The sequence below is a fragment of the Mus musculus genome, chromosome 3 (genome assembly GCF_000001635.26).
Source record: "Mus musculus strain C57BL/6J chromosome 3, GRCm38.p6 C57BL/6J".
In the NCBI taxonomy this organism is placed as follows: Eukaryota; Metazoa; Chordata; class Mammalia; order Rodentia; family Muridae; genus Mus; species Mus musculus.
The window spans coordinates 63,150,548-63,174,174 of record NC_000069.6 but is presented as its reverse complement, the minus strand read 5'-3'; the positions used below and the strand labels follow the sequence as shown (position 1 = coordinate 63,174,174).

Genomic DNA, 23,627 nt, shown 5'->3' with positions numbered 1-23,627 from the left:
TTGGCACAGGTGAGTCAAATCATCTTTGCTTTTAAATGGACAGACCTAGGGAGAGGTTGCCTTACACAACATATTTGGACCAGGTTGTCCTTGTATTTATGATACTAAATGCAGACTTCCAACCCCCTCAGAGTCGCGCGTGAGGCGTGAGGCGGTGCTGAGGATCTGAGGCCACCGGCAGCTAGACACTGGGACTGTCCAGCGAGAGGGCAAGCCAGCGAGCGAGCGGCGGGAACCCGCAGCCACAGCAGCCCCGGAGCCACAGCCACAGCCACAGCCACAGCCACGGTCCGCGGTGCCCAGCCCAACCAGCCATGGCACTGTCGATGCCCCTGAACGGGCTGAAGGAGGAGGACGAAGAGCCCCTCATCCAGCTTTCGTCAAGGCCAGAAGTGATGGCGAAAGCATCGGAAACTGCCCCTTTTCACAGAGGCTCTTCATGATCCTTTGGCTCAAAGGAGTCGTGTTCAGTGTCACAACCGTTGACCTGAAAAGAAAACCTGCAGATTTGCAGAACTTGGCTCCTGAGGCCCACCCGCCATTTATAACCTTCAACAGCGAAAACGGATGTAAATACGATTGAGGAATTTCTTGAAGAAGTCTTGTGCCCACCCAAGTACCTAAAGCTTTCGCCAAAGCACCCAGAGTCGAACACTGATGGAATGGACATCTTTGCTAAATTCTCTGCTTACATCAAGAACTAAGACCAGAGGCGAATGAATCGCTGGAGAGGGGGCTCTTGAAAACGCTGCAGAAACTGGATGAGTATCTCAACCCTCCCCTCCCTGACGAAATCGATGAGAACAGTATGGAGGACATCAAATTTTCCACATATCGGTTTCTGGACAGCGATGAGATGACATTAGCAGACTGTGACCTGCTGCCCAAGCTCCACATTGTCAAGGTGGTGGCCAAAAAATACTGCAACTTTGATATTCCTAAAGGAATGACAGGCATCTGGAGGTACCTGACAAACGCCTACAGCAGGGACGAGTTCACCAACACCTGTCCCAGCGACAAGGAGGTGGAAATCGCGTACAGTGATGTCACCAAGAGACTTACCAAGTAGACAGCACTTTTGAGAGAGATGGCTTCCGATCCCCCGAGAATACGCTTTCCTAACAGACTGCACTGCCCCCCTAAAGCAGAAGTGTATTTTGCATGAACACACAGTTACTCTAGACTAGGATTAAGGCTAGACAAGTAGGCCTCTCCAGTACACACTCCTGAGCAGTATTATTCTAAACTCCTCTACCCAGCCCACCTACCCTACCCTGCCCTGCCCATCTGCTGCCCTCCAGTTTGGAGGCACTTCGCCACAAGCGTGTCACCCAAGAGGCAGTTTGCTGTCACTTTGGAGCCCCGACCATCACGTCCCTTCGCTGTGAGGGTATCACCCAGGCCTGCTCATCCATCTACAGCGAGTAGTATGGCGGCCTTCCTTTTAACAGACGCTTTCTTTTCTCTCTTTGTGGTGCTTGGGATGGAACCCAGGGCTTTGTTTAGGCCTGACAAGGCTCTGTCCCTGAGCTGTGCCAAGCCCACCTCCCTCTGTGTACAAATCTCCTTTCTTGGGTGACCAATATCTTCCTGTCTTTGAGCAACCATGCGAGCCACCCAGAAGTTAATTAACCAGGTTCAGCGGGAGTTTGCTGAAATGTTAAGTATACTCTGTTCTGGAGAGGGGGTGAAGAAGGGGCCATCTTGAACTCCCGTGAGGCCCAGGCCTCGTCCTCCTGCCCCACCTCTTTTTGCATCAGACTGGGTGAGAGGTCCTTCACTTGTCTTGGGATAAATTGTAGTTGTCATAGTGAGTGTGTATTTCCACAGTTTTGCCTCATGTCAGTGCCCACGCAGAAGGATAGCCTTCTGTGTTCTTCTTGCCGTTTGTTTTGAGACAGGATGTTACTCCGAAACCCTGGTTGGCCTGGAACCTGATAGGTGACCAAGCCAGCCTCAAACTCGTGGCAGCCCTCTTGCATTTGCCTCCTGAATTCAAGCTAGGATTATGGGCCTGCACCACCACGTCTGGCTTGTTTTCTCATCTTTAAAAACAAAGTCTAAGCTAAAAATTGTTTGCAGTCTAACAAAGGGGAATGAGCTTTGTAAAACCAGAGACCCCTCCCACCCAGACAAAATGACCTTTCTCAGTAGTACTCCAGAGCCTGCTGTGACTTTGTGTACTGTGCTACATTTTTTTGGTGATTTTTTTTTTAAAACATGTTCAAGAAGTGCTCTTTCTTAAAATCGTCTCACTCCACAGTTCGCTGTTTTAAAGTGGCCATGCTTTCCCCTATGCTGTGCTGACACTTAATAAATGCCAGCTTTATGGAACCATTCTGACTCATGGCAGCTCCCTTTGAAAACTTACCAATACTTCACCTAGCACGGGGGTCAGGGAGAGCTTGACAGTGGTCCCTGTGGCACAGGGAGATGCCCTGGCCACAGCTTTCACCCGATTGCTAACCAGGGTGTGAGCATCCTTTATATGCAAACTGGGTGGTGGTCTGTCTGTCTGGTTCCAATGGGAGGTACCATCTCTTCTCCTTTGAGAAATGACCCTGCAGTGTCTCCGTGGTTGGAAGTGTCCCAACTTTGCTTAGTGATGACTTGGCTATGGGTGGGGTTGGGTTGAGTTTTGACGATTCCAGAGAAGAGGTCTCTGTTCTTCTGTGAGTGGGCCAAGCGAGGGGTCCTGGGTAAGAGCTGTACTCACAGCAGAGGGTGTGCAGACAGGCTTTAGTGGGTGTGAGGTGCCCACGATTGGGTGTTTATTCTCTTTGGCTTCCTAAATTGCCTCTTGGTTACTCTTGCCGTCTCTGGATATCCAAGGAAAGTCTGTCTAGGTTTTGGCAAAGGCAGAATTGGTTTCCTTTATAGAGAGACACAGTTTTGTCAAGAAAGTCAAAACAGATTCGAGATTGGCAGATGGACAGAAGCTTTAAAAAGGAAGAGCCCACAGCAAGCACTCTGACCCTGAGCCGTGATCATGGCTTACAGTCTTGAAATGCGAACTGTGATGTCTCCATGCGGCTGATGCAGGCCATGGGCCGACATCTACAGAGTGGCTCCTCCCTCGCTCTTGCTTAGCCTCCGATCTGTATAAGCCCTCCATCTTGGAGCCGGGATTCTGAGTGGAGTCTGCCTATTTTCCAGTGGATACTAAGAAACTATTAAACAGTGGGAAGCCTGGCTGTTTTAAGTACCATCACTTCCTTTTTGATATAGATACAGACTTTGAATACAATGCAGTTTCCTCAGTAACATTAGCTTTCATTGCAGTTTATACCATTAAGACTTTCTGACTGGTTTGTACACTAGGTGGGTCAGCTCTAGAATTTAGGCATTTATACTTTTCCTGAGTTATACTCCCAGAACCTTCTCAGAGTTGCATGTAGATAGCATTCATTTCTGCATATTTAAAAAGAAACCCATTTAGGAAATATCTACAAAGAAGAAATGAAAAGTAGAAATTATTTTTTCATGAAGATTTTGGTCCACACCTCATTGAGTTGTAATGGATTCTCCAGTTTCTTGAGCTGGCAATAATCAACATTTGGTTTGGAGAGCGAGCATGAGAGAGCGTTTGTTAGTGAAACTCACAGACTTCTAAAACTTCATTGCTATAGTTATCAAAGTGGGGGAAACTAAAATTACCTTGTCAAGGAAAAAATATTAAGTCACAAGCCATATACATTTAGCTCCCAAGCCATAATGCCGAACAGCTTTGGAGTATCGTACAGAAAGCACATTACAAAATGCTTGCGTTTTCTTTTCTCTGGAACATCAACACCAGTGTATTGCTGGTGGCTATTGTACTAAAAAATAAATATATTTTCACTATCAAAAAAAATGCAGAATTCCTGACCTTTCATCAGAGGTTTCTTGGGAAAATAGATTTAACAAGCACCACCAAGGGAGGTCTATAAGAGTTACAGACCTTGGGCTACTGGATGTCAACTAAGAAAGTCCAGCTTTGTAAAAGGCAACCTATCTTGGCTACCAGCTGAAGAGAGGAAAAATGAGGTTGTCTCAAAATGGGATTGCTGCCCTCCTTCACATCCCAACCCCAAAGAATAAGAGATAGATTCAAGTGTTCCTAGATTCAGAGACTATTGCTGCCTCTGGACACCAGAGTTTGTGGAAATAGAAAGATCTCTATAAATGAGCACATGGCTATACTGGGTGGAAGGGAGAGCAGGCACTAAGCCCATAGTCTGGAGTAAGGCTAAACAAAAGGCATTTGAATCTTTAAAAATAGCTGTGACTGGACTGGCGTAATGGCTCAGCCTTTAAGAGCACTAGCTGCTCTTTCAGAGGTCCTGAATTTAATTCCCAGCAACCACATGGTGGCTCACAATCATCTGTAATGGGGATCAGATGCCCTCTTCTGGTATGTCTGAAGACAGCAACAGTGTACTCACATACATTAACTAACGAACTAACTAACTAACTAACTAACTAACTAACTAACTAAATGAATAAACAAACAAACAAACAAACAAATCTAAAAATAAATAAGCTCCGACTTCAGCTCCAGCCCCAGAACTTCCAGGTGTCTCAAAAACCTTTCAAATCTGTTTGACTATGAAACAGAAGTCAAAAGGGGTTTTGACCCAAAATTTGGGCCATGGAAATGCCCTGTGACATACCTTTCCAAACAATTGGACTCTTTAGTCACAAGATAACCCATCTGTCTAAGAGCTTTGGTGGCTTTTGCTACTTTAATAAAGGGGAAAAAAGTTAACACTGGGTCAAAGTCTTATTACTCACAATGCCCTATGACACAGTTGAGGTCCTCCTCCAAGGAGTGCCAGACACTGGCTGTCTATTGACTGTGTGATCCAGTACCAGTACCTGGGAATCTGGTTTGAGAAACTCTACATCCATTAGGCTACCATCTTGCCTGATGATGCAGGTACTTGTCCATGACTGTGATGACATGAAAGATGAAGGACATGGAAGCTGCAGTATTTACTTTTACTTCAACAATTTGGGATCCCTCCAGGTACCCCAGCCCAACAAGCAGAACCTTTTGGTCTGATCCAGGCTCTTTGATGGGGAGAAGAAAAACTCACCACCATATACACAGATATTGCATATGGCATGAGATTATGTTTAGAAGACCTCTCCACTGCTTCCCAGGCTCAGAGACCAGCAGTTGGCAGAACTCTTTAACCATTCCTGTCTCAAGTCACTACAGACCCTACAGTTCTTCATACAGTCAATTCATTGAACTATCTGAGCGACCAAGCTGATCTCTGAGTCCACCACTGCTTTCTCCTTGTTTGTATCTATTGATACCTTCTGGGTTAAGCAAGAAGCCAAGGGTTCTGGAACTAACCTAAAAAGGACCCTACAAGGTGATTTTTCTTTACTCCTATAGCTGTGAAGGCAGGTGGCACTGTGCCCACCACACCCCGGTCAAGAAAATGGAAACCACAGACATTGCTGCTAAATAGACTGTCTTTAGACTATGGACTTGTTGAAATTAAGGTTTCAGTGAACCCAGGGCCCTTCCACTGTCTGCCTCTCTACCTTTTCCAGAGGTTTGTGCTTTGTCCCATGGGGATAAAAAAGGGTCATGGGCCTGTCCCCACTGCCTCAAACCTGAACTAGAAATGTAAGAAAGCAGATACATGAAGAGTATTAGCTAGTATGAATACAAACCATCCACCCATATGCCATCTTGGCCTGTACTTGCTGATATACACTTTAAGTGTATGGTTGTATAGAGAAAAGGAATGTTAGAGAAATTTATCTTTTGAGATTAGAATACAGACTTTACAATTCTGTGCATGCCCTGAAACTGATTCCCGTAGATTCCAAAAACAAGGGAGTTTCCATTACAAAAAAAAAAAAAAAAAAAAAAAAGAGTTTGTAAAACTGATGCTTCCTGAAAATTCCCTTCAAAAGATTCTGGCCTTTGGGAAACAAGAAAAACCTTGGGACTCAGACTCTAAGCCACAGAAAGGGACCCTGGTGATAGAGTTAATCATTCCCAGCCCCAATCAGTCAAGGTTGTTGGTTATACTTAGACACCCAGCCCTGTACTACATAGAGACAGGAAGTAGCCAGACTTTGAGCCCACTGACTGAAAAAAACAAAAACAAAAAACAAAAACAAAAATCTCACTTTGACTAGAGGCAGCTCAAATTAACATTAGAGGACTTATAGGGGCTAAAAACTTCTCTAATATCTAAAATCTTTAACCTGGCACTTCCTCTTATTCTAATGACTGCTATGGGCTAATTCCTCTGGATAACAGCAATATTGCCATGCCCCTGAGACTATTTTGTGGGCATTCACTAGTAATTTGACTAAATGTGCCTCTTCTGCTACTTTACAAAGTAAACTTAGAAACTAAACGAGTTCATCAGGACCTAGAGGTATTAACACAGCAGTTAGATTCCCTTGCAGAAATGATCCTACAAAACTATAGAGGTTTATACTTATTCCTCATGAGATTAAGAAACTATGTCTGGCTTTGGGGAAAAACTGTTTTTATGCTAACTGATCAGGAATATTTTTTAAAAATCTTATCATGTTTGGAAAAAGAAATCCATAAAGAGAAAGCAACAAAGACTTAAATCAGATCATTGATACCAATCTCTGTTCTACTGGCTAACTATTCTGCTCTCAGCACTGACTAGACCTTTAATTCTTATTCTGATTGCAGTAACAGTGTGCCTCTGCATCTTAAACTGTATGGCAAATTATGTATCAATTCACAAACTTAATGGTCCTTAGGGCCATCTATACCTTTTTAGTGCAGGGTGAGTTCATGATTTGATTCATTCACTAGGACCAGTGGAGAATGTAAGAGGGCCACAGACTTTAGCACAACTGACTCCATGGTGGAAGTACATTTCAGGTTGTAAAACTCGGCATGAAGACTGCCAAAACTAAAACAAAGACCTAACCATCAAAGTCCATAGTTTTAGGAAAGTCATTAAATGTACTAACCTTGTTTTTTGGCTTACATAGTTGTGCTTCTTGCTCAATATTCTTGTTAACTGAAGTATGTCAAACCAGGACATGGTTTTGTGCTTAAAAGCTCACCCTGGGAAAGGCTTGGTACTAGACTGGGGTCTAGAACACCCTGTGTAGCACTTGACTGCTGGCTGATAAAGACTTTCAACTGGCTTAAACCCATTTCAAAATTGTCTTCTCTGGTGTCTATCTCACTACGCTAAGTAAAGACAGAGACTCTTATTTAAGTCACTGATAGAAGAGTCAGGGTTTTCACTCTTCCTGGCTGGATTGATTCTTCCTGAAACTCTTTGGAGCAATTTTGTTCCACTTCTCAGGCTGTCCTTTCTGATCAGATCACAGCTTCATGATTGTCTTCTGGTCTTCAAAAAGCAGCTAAAGGGTTCCTTATTTCAGGTCTCCTCTTCTGGCTTCGATTCCTGTCCTCTCTTCTTTGATTGGTTAAGTGCTCCCTCACACCAAGCAACATAATGACTAGCTTCTCTTATGATACCTCTTAATGGCGTATGAACTCCTAAATACCAAAGGCCTACAGTCCTGTATTCTTCCTTAAAGGTCTGGCATGGGTTTTCAACACATGTGCAGGATATGCATTGTAGTATTGTTCTTCTGTCCCTCACTTATCTCCTATATATGAAGCTGAACATTCCTGGACCATTTATTTAAATATCCACAATATTTTTATCTTCTAGATAGTTCTCTGTTTTAAGTTTCTAGCCAGTACATCAAGGGCCCTTTTATCCCCTAGCTGTGTAATTGTTAGCAGTTTTTCAGGAGGCTGCCTTTGGCTTGCTATTCTCATGTTACACCCACTCTCCTTACTTAGTTTTCTTCATACATACAACATCAACTACCAACAATGCTGAAAGACTCCCAAACACCTTTGTTAAGTTTAGAAGAAAACAAACAAACAAACAAACAAACAAACAAAAACTTGCCTTCCCAAGGGCCCAGCTGGAGATGTCTGAATTCCCCCACTGTCTCCCACATCTAGCATATCATGGCTAACTGGCAGGTAAAATCTGAAAGTGAGCAATTTCCTTCCCCTGCCCTCCCTTCTAGAGAAATGGACCAATTGAAGAGAAGGTCTCCTGTATTTCCTCATGGGTGTTCAGGCTCAGAAGGATAGGAACAGATCACTGGCCTGCAGGCAACTCACATGTCAGTGGTGAGATCCTTTTTTTCCAGAATGTATCCTTTCCCACAGTAGCCAACACAAACCAGCCATGTGATTTTTTTTTTTCTATTCCCATAAATTCCCTTTCCTTGCTTTCTTCTTCTTATCCCTATTCCCAGAACATGGGTGGGCATTTCCATATTTGGGGGAAGCACTTTCTTTTGTGGTAGGCTATCATTCTACCTGATTCAGAATTTGAAGGTTCAGGCATATGAGTGATCTGGCTACAAGACCTGCCTGCAACTGCATAGCCTGCCAGGTTTGAGCTAGCTGAACTGGTTGTGTAGGCTGATGTTCCTGCCCTCCCTGGATGTGCCATGTGCATCCTTTCTGGAGCTGCACAGTTGGGTGAAGAAAATGGTCTATTAAAGGAGGACATTCTTCAGTCAATGGTATAGGGGTGTACCTTTGCTCTTCTGCTTAACCCTCTAAAGAGCTTGGGATATTTTGAAGATCTACCTTGCTTAGTTAAAGGAACTTTTCTTGGAAACAGATATTTTGTAAGATCTCCCAACTGGGTTATTCACTCAAAAAAATTCATCGGGCAGAAACTGGAAGGGTCATTTGATCTTGATTTGATTTCTGCTTCTCTACTTTTGGGTGTACATGCCTGTACATGTGTGTGTGTGTGTGTGTGTGTGTGTGTGTGTGTGTATGCAGATGCATGTGCACATATGTGTGCATGTAGGTATATACTCATAGAACCTAGAGGTTGACTTTGGATGTTTTCTTCAACCACTCTCTCTACCTTATTTTTTGAGAAAGGATCTCTCCCTAAGCATGGATCTCACCCATTTGGCTGGACTGTCCGGTAGTAATCCTGAAGGATCCTCTTGTTTTTGGCATACAGCAGCTTGCCCAACTCTGGAATAGCAGGGATCACTGGTATGTGCCATAACATTTGGCTTTTGTTGTTGTTGCTGTTTTTTGTTTGTTTGTTTTTGTTTTTTTACTTGAGGTTGAATTAAGGTCCTCATGATTGTTCTTGTTCAGCAGACACTTCATTTAACTGAAATGCTATCTCCTAGACTCTATTTTTTTAAACTTTTAATTGACACATAATAAATGCACATATTTATATGGTATACTGTAATATTTTAATGTATATATACTATGCCTAAGGATCAGATCAGGGTAACTGGTCGATCTATTATCATAAATATTCTTTCTGTTGAAAACATTCAAAAGTATCTCTATTTGTTTTCTTTGCTTTTGTTTTGTTTTGCTTTATTTTTGTTTTTGTTGTTTGTTTTAGACAGAGTCTCACTAGGCAACCCTGGATGATCTGGAATCATAAATGTTGACCAGTCTGGTCAGGAACTTGCAGAGATCCACTTGTCTCTGCTTCTCAGGCTCTCAAGGTAAAAACTTGTGCCATCATGCCCAGCTTCTACTGGCTTTTGGAAATATAAATTGGCTTTTCTCAACTACAAGTATCCCCTTATGCTGTTTAGTTTTCTCACTAAATGACAAAATACCTGTGAGATAAAAGATTAGAGAAGGAAGGGCTCCCTTGGCTCAGGGTTTCCACAGTACAGTCCATCATGGCCAGGAGGGCAAGCAAATGTTCTTAACTGCTAAGCCATCCCCAGCCCAACTTTTCTGCTTTTGTGTTTTGTCCCATCAGTGAGGAAAATAACTAATATACCATTCTATTCTTTTCTTCTATATGACCAACTGCCCCTCTCCATTTTTGCTTTACAACACTTTTTTCCCCTAAGAACACAAATTTCAGATAGACATAATATATAAGAAAAGAGCCTTATTTGACAAGGCACCCCCCCCACACACACCCACACACCCACTTACTGGTAGAAATGGAGGATATGATACCATTCTTGATCTGGAGTGTTCAGCTTCTTGTCACTTTTGGCCATGGTCCTTAAGGTCCTTCTACCTAGGAAGAATCAGCACTGAGAACTACTCCAGAACAGACCAAAGTTTTACTCTGCAGGTGGAATTCAGCACCTGCATTTGCACACCTCCAAGACTAAGAAAGACATAAGAAAGCTGAAGAGGACACTAAGGGAAATAAGGCAAAGGATAAGACACAGACAATTTCCCCAAGGTTGTCTGCTAAACCTGGTCTTCCAAAGCCAGAGCAGCAGTTTCAAATGACCTCTGCAAAGAAGGGGATAAGGGGAAAGCTGATGCTGGGAGATTGTACATAATCTGTAGCATACAGAGATGCCAAATCATACCAGGCTAAAAAAGCTGAAGGTGTGAGCATGCCAAGTGAAGTGTAAGCATTATCGATAACTTTGTCTTCTCATACCTGTGCAGATTGTAGAATTTTGTTTTACTTTTAAAACGCTATGTTGTTAGCACACAGAATACTTCATTGTTTGGTGGGTGTGGGCAAACAAAATGTCTTCCAAACTGGGTTGATGAGGGAAAACTATACCTTTCCCTGCTGACTTTAAAAGTCTCCTCTTGAATCCCAGGAGAGACATCCTGGTGTTGACATATGTGGCCACCATGGCATAAAATATGTTGGGGTATGGGGGAAATAGATTCATTTTTATATTCCATTTCCCCTCCACCAGAGAATTAACTCCCTTAAAAGAAGAGACCCATTGGGACCTGCCTCCTACATTTGGTTTTACTAATCTCTTGAGCAATCAAGACTTTTCAGTGGTATCACTGAGTGTTCCTCAAAAGTACATCAGTTCCCTTTCTAAAAGACTGTGGCTCTGTAGATAGATAATTCTGCCATTTTCATTCTATTCACTGAAAGTCTGTTTTTGCTTGTGAAAAGCTGTTAATTAACATCCTTAATGAGAATTGGCACCACTCATTCAGAACTGCCCTGTGTCAAAGCAGCAGAGGAAGACTTCATTGGATTTTACACCAGTTTTCTGAGCTTTCTGGTCCTTCATTCAAGAAGAGAGTTTGGAAGTCCTTATATGCTATTACTGATTGGCTGCCCATGTCTTGTCTGAAATACCATGAGTGATTATGAAAAGTATCTTTAATAAAGTTGGGTACAGTTTGGCTGGATGAAACAATACCTCTATCATGAGAAATTGGCAAAACTTTTCCCTGAATTTATTATATTTTAAATATAATCTTTTTTTGAGCCTTGCAGAGCTTCAACATTACCTCAGGACCCAATTCTCAGCCCTAAAAACTACTCCCTTAGATTCCATGGGCCTCATGATTTAGAACAAAAATAAAACAAACAAACAAACAAACAAACAGAACAACACTCCTTTCCATAGACTCTAATTTATAGGATTCACCTGGGTGGACTTTTCAGAAAACTCTTGTCTTGAGAAATTTGCCAGAGCCCTTTGACTTTGAGCAGACAGTCGAAAATGATAGAGGTCCCTTTTTGGGTGAATTTTGGAAAGTTTCAGATTTTTCTGTTGAAGTAATTTATTTTTTGTCCTAGGCTATATCTCTTTTGCATCAAATCAAATTCAGGAGACATAAAAAGATTGTTCAGATAGAAAATTCTAAAGGGATTTCCAGTGAGGTGTGTCTTCCAACTTCAAGTATACAAGGAGCCAAGATGGACATTGGAAAAGTGTCTGACTCTGTGCTCATATCCTATGGGCCTTCCACTGTCAGAAGGCTTCAGAATAATAAAGAAGAAGTTACACCATGGGATAAAGCTAATAAAAACCTCATTGACTACTCTAAGCTGAGAACTCAGTTTAAATGAATACTTATTGCATAATTAAGTTTATGCAAAGTTAGAAAAATCAGCCCAAATAGTCTACAGTGATAGAGGACAGAACCACAGTGTTGAGAATATTATTTTTAAGATTTCTCTATTTTTATGAGTACACTGTCACTGTCTTCATACACACCAGAAGAAGACATCAGAGCTCACTATATATCATTGTGAACCACCATGTGGTTGCCAGGAATTTGACTCAGGAACTCTGGAAAGGTAATCAGCGTTCTTAACTGCTGAGCCATCTCTCCAGCTCCTGAGAATATCTGCTACGTGATCACATACTGGTTTTAAGTTACATGTATGAAACTCCCTGAGCTGAGTCTTTGATCTATAGATTCTGCTATACATTCCATGCATGCTGATCTAAATACTGAGAAGACACTGAGTGCAGCTTAGAGCTCTTATTTCAGTTCCATGTACAGGAGCCAGCATTTCTGCCTTCATGCTCTGTGGACACTTTGCCTTCTCTGTATTCTCTCTAACTCACCTGTATTTCTGTATAGGCTAGCCCAATGCTTCCTATAGAAAAGTGACTCAATGAATGTGTTAAATGATGACAAATGTCATTTAGACTCCCAACTATGTGTGTTAGCCACCTTTTCCTACACATTCAGTAGGAAATTAATAAATAGGCACAAATTTGCATAACTCTCACCACTTGTCAAAGTTTCAGATGGAAGAAATGTGACAAATTCTCCCACCTGCACTGATTCAAGTTTAAGCCAAAAGTTCTTAAGATTGAACATTCTAACTTACATAAATGCTTCATAAATCTTCAAACATCTGGCATCATAATTATACAGGCTTTTTTTTTATAAATCGGGGAAAGGGCCCAGGTATCTATAGTTAAGCTCACCATCACAAATGTCAGCTTTTTAACTTCCACATAGAAGTGAAAAGACAGTGGTATCTGTCTTTTGTGTTTGATATATTTAATTCATTTAGCATATGTGTGAGTTAATACTATCTTGACATAGCTTTCATATCACCTGATAAATGAGTCTCAGTTGAGTAATTATTTAGCAGGTTAGACTCTGGATATGATTATGAGACATTATCTTGATTGCCTTAATTGATATAAAAGTGGGTGCCTCCCTCTAGGATCTACATTTTCTAGAGTGTTGATCCTGGGCCATCAAACATGGCTTTTGCTGTACTCCTTGGCTAGGAATGAGACTTGAGGTTAGAGGTAATACTGTGTGGAATATCAAGCAACCCTGCCTTGATTTCTCTCAATGATCAACTGTAATTTAGACTTAAGTACAAGATGAAATAGACCTCCCTTGCCCAAGCTGCATACAAAGGAAGTCTGAAGGACATATCACCTAGGCCCTTCAATGCTGCTGAAAATGCCAGAGTTCAATAGATAAATAGATTAATGAGCTCATTCTACATACACACCAGATTTTCTTCCATCAATACACATATAAGTGATTACAGCTATTGAGTTGTTCAATATTATTTTAGCATATCTCTGTCTCTCTCTCTGTCTCTCTCTCTTCTATCTACTATTTGATTCTACATCCTTGTACTTCAAGAATCTGTTTCTGTGGTAGATAACAGAAATATCACATTTTGATTAATATTGCATCATATATAATCTGTTTCTCTACTCTTTCTAAATCTGAGCTGACTTGATTTGGCTCACAGAATGGTATGGCAATGTCTGAGTTATGAGGTAGGATAAAGAGATCTTGAACATTTCATGCTCTCTCTCTCTCTCTCTCTCTCTCTCTTTTAATTAGGTATTTTCTTCATTTACATTTCCAATGTTCTCTTAAAGCTCTGCCTCTACCATGTTAATAACTCCTGGTTAGTCAACCAGAGGATGAGAAACCACAGGGACTGGCAAGGTGTTATGCTATTTGAGTCAACTTATTAGAAAGCCAGCTGGCTATAAATATATGGGACAGTTGGTTGAACTCAAGATACGGCCAGGTGAGCAAAATTCCAGTGAAGACTGTACTGGCTAGTTTTGTGTCAACTTGACACTGGTTGGAGTTATCACAGAGAAAGGAGCTTCAGTTGGGGAAATGCCTCCACAAGATCCAAACCCTAGCGGTGACAGTAGGGGGCTTTTAACAGCTAGCTGAGGAATTTGGAGGAGTTAGGAGGAGAGTTGGGAGGAGTTGGGAAGAGTTGGGAGGAGTGTTCTTCTCTGCCCAGATGTCCTTGGTAAAATTACAGTTATTGCATTTCTGGCTGTAAGGCGCAGAAACAAAAAGGCTTTTTGCTGGCTGTAGAGAACAAAGGGCTTCTTTCTGGCTGTATTTTTAGAGATCAGGGAAAACAAGCTTGGGGAATGTCCAGGGGCTTTACCTTTCAGGGAGAAACACTCTAAGTCGGGGTCTCATTTTCCCTACTCCTTTCAGTACATAGTTCCAATCTTAGAACTCATACAATTAAACCTCTGGCCCAGCTGTCAAACAAAGCCAACATGAGGTCGTAGCTTTAGGATTTGTAACATTGAGAGCCTCAGAAGCCCCTCGAATGAGATTAGAGAGTCTCTCATCAGTGGTAGAAGGGAGGAAGGAGGTTCCTGTGCAGTGCCCAGTGAGTGTGAGCAGGGCCAGGCTAGTGGTCAGGGGCAGGGCCAGGAGAGGGAGCCGGGTGAGGGAGCTGGGTGTACTGGAGGAGTGATGGGGCTTATCAGAAGCACCCAGTAGGGTCCTTTTCATCTGGGTTCAAGGTTGCCAGAACGGTGGCGTCAGACCAGGACAGGATCTCTTATTTGAAATTTATGTGGCACCAAGGTGGTTCCTGGTTCGTACTTTTTTTTTTTCCCCAGCAATTCCCAGGCATCTTTTCTGACCAGTTCTAGGGCCTTCAAGCAAGCTAGCAGGGGTTGGGAAGAAGGAACACCGGGGTCAAACATTCCCCCTGCGCCTTTTAAGGGGGTCGGTCCCTCATGGAGGAGTTCAAAGGTGTAAGTTTAAATTTCCCTGAGGTGTTCCGTACTCGGAACAAGGCAAAGGGAAGGATTGCTGTCCAATCTCTTCTGCTGGTCTCTAAAGCCAATTTAGTTAAGGTTTCTTTTAATGTTCTATTCACCCGCTCTACCTGTCCTGAACTCTGGGGTCTATAAACACAATGTAACTTCTAATAGATCCCCAATTGTCTGGCTAACCCTTGGCTTACCTGGGCAACGAAGGAGGGGCCATTGTCTGACGAAAGTACCTTAGGGATACCAAATCTTGGGAAATTTTCTTCTAATACCTTCTTTGCCACAACATTGGTGGTCTCCTTCTTAGTGGGGAAGGCTTTGACCCACCCTGGAAAAGTGTCTATAAAAACTAATAGATCTTTATTACCATACTAGGCTGGTTTAACTTCAGTAAAATCTACTTTTCAGCATGCCCCTGGCCGGACACCTCTTAGCCACTATCCAAGGGCATTCTTGTGGTGCCCGGCATTGGTGAGAGCACAGGCTTGGCATTTATTAACAATCTCCTGGGCAACGTCGGATGGTTTTATAACATAGTAGTTTGAGTTCTTAACAATTTCTTTGCGCTTCTTAGTTTCCAAGTGCGTGAGCCGGTGTAGATTGGCTACATATTGTTGCCCTTCTTTGGTGGGCAGGATCGAGAGACCATCTTGGGTCTTAGCCACTCCCTGGGGAGTATATACACATATCTCAGGTATTTTTCCTGTTAGTCCTGATGTTCTGGAGTGTAGTCAAAGCCTGCGTCTTTGAGTTTATAATGGTCTTTAAGTTCTTTATTTTTCTCTTAGGGCTGCCTGCTTGGTGGCCAGGTCAGCCATCTGATTTCCCTTCGCTATGGCACCATGGCCTTTCTGGTGACTGGGGCAATGTATGATGGCCAGTTTTTTTGGCAAGTGTATGGCTTCTAATAGGCTCAGGATTTCTTTTTTATTTTTAATATCTTTCCCGGCAGATCTGAGTAGCCCCCTTTGTCTATAAGTCGCCCCATGTATGTGAGTGATGGCGAAAGCATACCTCCTGTCTGCGTAGATATTGATGTTCTTCTTTTTGGGCAGCCGCAAGACTTGGGTGAGTGCGATTAGCTCTGCTCTCTGGGCTGTCGTCCCTTCAGGCAAGCTGCTGGCCCAGATGGTTTGTTTTCCGTTGACCACTGCTGCCCCCACTTTGCGTTACCTTCAACCAAAAAGCTGCTACCATCATGCACCAGTTGGGGCAGCCTGGCCATGGCTGGTCAGTGAGGTCTTTCTTAGTTCTGGTTTCTTCTGCCAGGATGTCCATACACCGGTGCACTTGTAGGGAGTCATCAGCTTCTGGCAGCAAGGTGGCAGGACTCAGGATAGCAGGGGGTGCAAACTGCACTCTCTCAGTCAGTAAGAGGCTCTGATAATGTGTCATGTGAACATTAGTCATCCAGCAATCAGGCAGTTGTCTAATGATGCTTTCTAAGGCATGGGAGGCTACTACTATAGTTCATTGACCTAGAGTCAGTTTGTCAGCATCTTTGAGAAGTAGTGCCACAGCAGCGATAGATTTTAAGCAAGATGGCCATCCACTGGCCACTGGGTCTAATTTTTTTGACAAGTAGGCTACAGGTCGTTTCTATGGCCCCAGAGCTTGGGTCAGGACCCCTCTAGCTATTCTTGCTCTTTCATCTACATAGAGAGTGAAAGGCTTGGTCAGGTCCGGCAGGGCTAGGACTAGTGCACTAAGCAAGGCCTTTCTAATCTCTTTAAAGGCCTCCTGGTGTATGGGGGTCTATGAGAAAGTCCCAGTCTCTTTAGTAAGGGGGTAGAGTGGGGCTGCCAGGGTGGCAAAGCTTTTTAACTGTTAGCAACAGAGTATTCCAGGGAGACTGACAAGGGACCAAAACACCTAGGTCTAAGAGCATTTGAATGTGAGGTCTGATGCCCTCTAAAGCCTCTTTGCTCATGGGATATTGTACCCTGATAGGAGTCACACCAGTTTTCAGCGTCACAACGATGGGGGGCACCCTCTTTGCCTCTCTCATACCCCTAGTCTCTGTCCGGGCTTAAGGATATCTCTCTAACCAGGTCCCTTCTAGTACTTTTTTCGATGGGGCTTGAGACTCAGGTAATCTATATTTTTCTTCTAATTTTAAAGCTAAAATTATAGAGATAGGGACTTGCCAAGAGATTGAAGTTCCTTCCAAAGAGAAGCTTATTTAGGCTTTTAATTTTGATAGTAAGTCTCTCCCCAACAATGGGGTGGAGCATTCAGGAATGATGAGGAAGGACTGAGTTACTTGGCTTCTTTTAAAATCAACTTTCTTATCAGTGGTCCAAGAGTATGGTTTCTGACCAATAGCCCCGATTACTACGGTTTTCTTGTTCCTCAATTTCTCCAGTGGCTCTGTCAGGACTGAAAACTCTGCTCTGGTATCAACAAGGAAATCTGTTGGGGTCTCCTCCACAGTTAGGGTTACCCTAGGCTCGGGGAGGGGGTCTGAGCCCCGTCTCTCCTAGTCATCATCCTCCAGGGTAAGGACCTTGGGCAGTCTGGTATCTGTCTCTTTCTTGGTGCAGTCTCTTGCCCAGTGTCCCCTTTCTTTACAGTATGCACATTGATCCTTATCTAGAGGTGGTTGTGAAGGTCCTCTGGAGTTCTGAGGTCTTCTCGGCCTGTGTTGCCCAGGTACCGTCTGCCTACTTCCTCTACCTTTTCTATATACTTCCTTATCACCTGTGAATGTATCCAAAATCCTAATTAAATTTCTTTCCTGCCTTCTACCTCGTCTACTTTCTCTTACCTCAGCCTCTCTCTTTTCTCTTTCTCATTTTCCTTTTTCAGTCTTTCTCTTATGGTACACTTTCTCTGCCTCCTTAACTAGATCTTGCAAAGATAATGGTTGCAGACCCTCTAGACACTATAACCTTCTCCTGATGTCATGTCAGAAGCAGACTGCCATGGCTAGCACTGCCTGTTAGCCCTCTGACGTAGGGTCAAAGGGAGTGTAACGCCTGTATGCTTTTAAGAGGTGCTCTAAAAACACTGCTGGGGGCTCCTTTTTCCTTTGTAGGATCTCTCTTACCTTGGCCAAATTGGTGGGGTGCCTGTCAGCTCCTCTCAGTCCTGCTACCAGAGCCCGGTGGAAAATTGTCAACCTCTCCCTACCTTCAGGCCTGTTAGGGTCCCAGTCAGGATGTGTCAGAGGGAAGCCTGCATCTATTTCATTTGGAAATTGTGTTGGTAGTCTATTGGCCCCCAGCACGTTTTTTTCTTGCCTCAGCAGAATCCTCTCCTTCTCCTCTGTGGTGAAAAGAACCTGTAAATGCTTCTGACAATCATCCCAAGTGGGCTGATGAGAGAACATGAGAGATTTTATTAGATTAGTAAGGCTAGAGGGGTTTTCAGAGAACGGGGTGTGATTTGCCTTCTAATTATAGAGATCAGAGGAGGAAAAAGGCCAGTACTGAAGGGGTTGCAGTTGTCCGAGGTCCGCTGGAGGAGGGCCATAAGTATGTAAAGGCAGCGTGGTGGTTGAGTCTAGTCCCTCTGGGCTCCGAGCTCGCTGGCCTCAGGTTCTAGCAACTGGTCCCTCTCCCACGTCCCTAGCGGCACCCTGTTGAGAGATCTGGGAGGGGACCTGTTGGCGATATGAGGGTGGGGTGTTATGCCATTCTGGAGGTTCTTCTATCTCTGGATAGATCCTGGGAGGAGCCGAGGGCTGCGGTTCAGCCCCCGCTGTTTTTATCTTAGTTTTTTTTCTCTGAGTCGAGGACAGCTAGGCCTCAGGAGCCTGGCTCGTTCTTCTGAACCCAAGGCTTCAACCAGGAAGGGGGGTCCTGTGCTAAATTTTCCCAGGTGGGAATGTAGGATACTTGATCTGGTTGAGACCCTGATCTCCTCTGCAAAACAATATCTTTTACAGCAGAAATCACAATCACATCAAGAGTGCCCTCTGGTGGCCAACCAACATCAAAAGCTGGCCACTCCGTAGAGCAGATAGCACTCTAAAATCTCTTTCTGACATCTACAGACAGATTGTGAGTACCAGTCTTAATTTCAGTCCAATGCTTGAGAGTCAGTCCAAGGGGAGTGCTATTAGTCTGTCCCATCATCAGAGTCACATACAGGGAAACAAACAAGATATAGACACAAAAAAATTACGATAACCGAGACCAGGACCCAATCAGACAGCCAAGTGAGCACACTCTCACTTGACACCCCAATGGGTCTCCAGGCATCCCTGGAGCTCCCTCAGACCTCCTGGGACATCTCCCAGGGTGGCAGCCAGTTACTCCTGACATATCTGTCAGTAACCCTCCTGTCCATCCCGGACAGGGAGTTCGTTGCTCTCATGAGTGCGGACGACTGCAAACCGAGAATACCGAATTCAAACATAGCCTGCAGACAAAGACATAGACGAAGACATAGACAACAGTATCCTACCTCCAAGCAGGGTCTCTGAGAACTGGGGTAGGCCACAAATCCCGGACAGCACCCACATGTAAGACCCCCAAAGCTGGGCCTCTGTTCAAGTCCCGGGATGAGCTGGTCAGCGGCCCAATGATCCGAGAGTAAACCACACCTGATGCAAACTGCAAGAGGTTTTATTATCAACTAGCTGGGGATGAAGTCCCTCCACCGTGCAGGGCAGGGAAGTTCGACCCCAAGTGGTGACAGGGCTTTTTACAGCTAGCTGAGGAATTGGGAGGAGTTGGGAGGAGTTGGGAAGAGTTGGGAAGAGTTGGGAGGAGTGTTCTTCTCTGCCCGGATGTCCTTGGTAAAATTACAATTATTGCATCTCTGGCTGTAAGGCGCAGAAACAAAAAGGCTTTTTGCTGGCTGTAGAGAACAAAGAGCTTCTTTCTGACTGTATTTTTAGAGATCAGGGAAAACAAGCTTGGGGAATGTCCAGGGGCTTTACCTTCCAGGGAGAAACACTCTAAGTCGGGGTCTCACAAACCAAGCCAGTAAAGAACATTCCTCCATGGCCTCTGCATCAGCTCCTCCTTTCTGACCTGCTTGAGTTCCAGTCCTGACATCACTTACTGGTGATGAACAGCGGTATGGAAGTGTAAGCCGAATTAACCCTTTCCTCCTTAACTTGCTTTTTGGTGATGATGCTTGTGCAGGAATATAAACCCTGACGAGGACAAAAGACCAAGCCACAATTTTGACTCACTGAATCTTAAATAAATTTGGGTTTCTTCACTTTAATTATTATTGCTTTTTGGAAAAGCAAGATTTTTCGATCACTGTCTTTGACGCTTTGTTATATTTAGATGCATCTTTGAACTTAATCACTCCATGCTTGTAGCATTATCTCCTATAAACTGTGACATCTAAAAATGTCTTCAGACATTGTAAAACACTGTCCTTCCCTCAAATGGTTAAAGATGAATAACTTCAGCCCTTGGGCGTTATTTAAACTTCAAAGCAGTCTATGCATGTGGTGTGGAAGTCTCATCGTGCAGTTTCTTCTTTTACCTAGTCATTTTCCTGTTGTTTTAGGCTATATCACTTTTTCTGAAATAAATTGCTGCCAACTGTTTAGCTGAGTTTCCTACTTCCTGGGGCCACGTTAACCCATCCCACACACTTCCATCAGTGGTTAAACAAATAAACACAAACATACAAATCTGATCTTATAGTTCCATGTTAAGTACACATCAGTGGTGTCTCACTGCTTACTCTGCAAGATTCCAAACTGCCTGCAAAAGAGGTCTTTCATTATCTAGCTTCCACCTCAAGCCTCTTGAGGAAGTTTGTGTGTGCTTTTATGAAACATTTTTTGTGAAATTTAAACATTTATAGAAATAGGTCTTGATATACTGTAACTTTTATTTTCTTAAGCATCCAGTATAGTGTTCAGCCTTAATTTATTTCTGTTTGAAAAACACATTCTTCCTTTGGAAATAAGCACTTCTTTACTGTGTGCAAGATTAATAGATCTATTATAAAGCATCTTGACCTTCCTTAGCTGAGGGATAGAAACTTGATTAAAAGTAGGCTAATCAGCATCTCCTCTGAGGTGCACCTGATTGAACTGCATAATACAAACCTGTATGAACAGAGCCTCTTCATTTTAAGGCGTCCAGGTTACTCCTCTACCATATTCTACTTCCTGATTCGTTGTTTTCCCTTATTTTCAAGACTCGTGCAGGCTGCTCTGCCTGTGTCTGTGATCCTATATATCTCTTTTTCTTACAATTATAAGTTCTTTGTTACTTGCAAACAATCCTAATTGTTCTCTCTGCCTAGATCATTTTTCCTCACTGTATGAAAATTAAAACATGAGTAAAATAACAGTGGCGAACTATAGCTGATGTGCCTTTTATGCCAGGAGGAACACTGGCAACTCATGTTAGCTTTATATCTAAATTACTGCATGTTTCTCTGACATGTCTTCTAAATGTGACTTTATTAATATCTATCCCTGGTCCAAAAAAAAAGATGGAAAGTCACAAAATCAATAATTCAGAGATGCTAGCTTCAACATGTGTAGGTTCTGGCTGTGACATGGCAGAAGCTTGGCATGTATTGCAACCCTTACTGTTTAGGTGAGTGCATACAAACCAAACCTGTTTATTGGCATTTCAGACCTGATGTGTTTGTTTTCCTTAAATACTTTGGATTAGTGATCACTTTTTTAGAACTTGGAAAGATTCTATAGGTATTCATTCAGAGTGATAAAGATCTTCTTCTGGTCAACTTTTAAATACAGTTGACAAATTCTCTGTGACACTTTTAGGGAAAAAAGTAACTGATTTAGTGATTTTAATAGCTGAATCGGCCATTGTGAAATGGTATTTACCCTACTGATGAAAGCTCCTTGAAAGTTATTTTCCAATAGTGTGCATTTCCTCAAAGTACCTTTTATCTTTACTATAAAATATGAAGTCAAATTAATTTGTAGTTATTTTTTAGCTACCATTGTACAAATCACTGTATATTTTCTTATACAATTCATAAAAATCTCATATATAATTGAGAACTTAGTTTATTTTGTTGTGTACATATACATGAAGAATACACAATTTTTAATTTTTTATTTATGTATGGAGCTGTTGCACAGAAAATTTGACAACTCTACAGATTCTTTCAGGAGGAATCATCTGTTTTGATGTATGTGACTGTTTATCATTGCATTTTACAACTAATAAATGCAAATGCAATCAATATCAGAAACATTCACATGAAAAAACATTATTTTTACCCATATTCTTATAGGAGTAATATATACATTTAACTTTGTCTGTCTATGCAATGCCACTATAAGCTCAAATTACTTGAACCATGGATCCTTGGTTGGTGATGTTTGGGGAGGTTATGGAATCTTTAAGAGGCAGAACCATAATGAAGTAGCTCTATCACTGAGGGAAGAATTTGGAAGTTTATGTCCTCTGTTCTGGTTTCCTTTCTCTGCTTTCTGTCATGGCTGGAAATGTCATCTCTCAACTTCTTGCTCCCACCACCATGCCTGTCACTTTGCTGCCATCCCTCACCACCAGAATACCATAAGCTAAACTAAATGCTTTCATCTCATTGTACTTTCTCAAAACAATAGGAAGCTAACTCATATACTACATATATGTGAATACTCATACACAGGCACACGCAGACACATAGACACACACACATAGACACACACATCTACACACACACACACACACACACACACACACACAACTCCTTAGCCACTCTAAGTAATAACAAACTTTATCCATTTATTCCAAAGGTGGGTCATTAGGTAGTTTAGAGATTGTGTTGTTTGATGCCATTTCAAGTTTATAATCATATACATAAGTAGAGATATTAGAAAGTTTTTTCCTGTAAGTATGAGATTTTAATAATTTCTTCAGGTTTTTGAGAGACATGAGATGCCTTTCCACATAGTTATCAGTGCTATTGATCTAGTATTTTTTCTATTTGCTGACTTAGTCCTGAGTACATGTCTAGTCGCATTGCAGTATGTGGGCTACATGACTGTTTTTAAATAATAAGATGTAAGCAAATACAATATGAACTACATTCTGAACAATAATGTAATAGCTAGTGTAAAATCTTCAGAATTGTTTTTCATTTCAAATAAACATTTGAAATTTCAAATATTCCCTCAGGAAATAGTATAAGCATAGTATGTGGGTATGTAAACTGAAAAAGAAACAATTTTGTGAGCTTTGTGTATGTGTTTTGAGTTGTTGAGATACACCCTCTTTCTGAAATCTAGGCTGGCATAAAATTCACTTAACTATCAAAGCTGGTCACAAACTCACAGAAATACTTCAGCTTAGCTTCCTAAGTGCTGAGCATAGAGGTGTGAGCCATTACATCAGGCATGTTTTTGTTTTAACCCAACAAGATATTGTCTTTATTGGAACAAAACATTTCCTTTCCTTTCTTATAACTTCTTTATTTCTGCTAAGTTTTCCTCCTGGAGTCCAGCTTGTCCTCCTATTTTTTTTTCATTTCATTTTTTACTAGATATTTTCTTCATTTACATTTCAAATGCTATCCTGAAAGTCCCCTATACTCTCCCTCCAGCCTGCTCCCCAACCCACCCACTCTGGCTTATTTTTAAGCCGTGCTGTACCTGCATGAAAAAACACTTAAAGTTCTACTGCTTCTCATGCTGTCAACTGACATCTCCAACATGGCCCCTTATGCCTTTGTTGAATGCACACATAACTGTTCCATCTCTCTTTTTACCTCTTTGACTACCTTTCAAAGGCTTGAAAATTCTTCAACAGTTCTAACCATCTGAAACCCCATTTCAAAAAGTTAGAATAGACAAAACCTGCTCGTGCTATCTAGCACATTTTTCTTTAGCATTTACACTCTTATTTTCACCCACAACACACATG

General features: G+C 42.4%; 1 non-coding gene and 1 pseudogene across 1 annotated transcript; one reads left to right on the top strand and one right to left on the bottom strand.

Moving 5' to 3' along the window:
* On the top strand, positions 315-1,066 carry Gm8388 (predicted gene 8388; annotated as a pseudogene).
* On the bottom strand, positions 21,817-21,958 carry Gm22433. The gene has a single exon (XR_003954826.1).
* Positions 21,959-23,627: the final 1,669 nt, after the last annotated feature.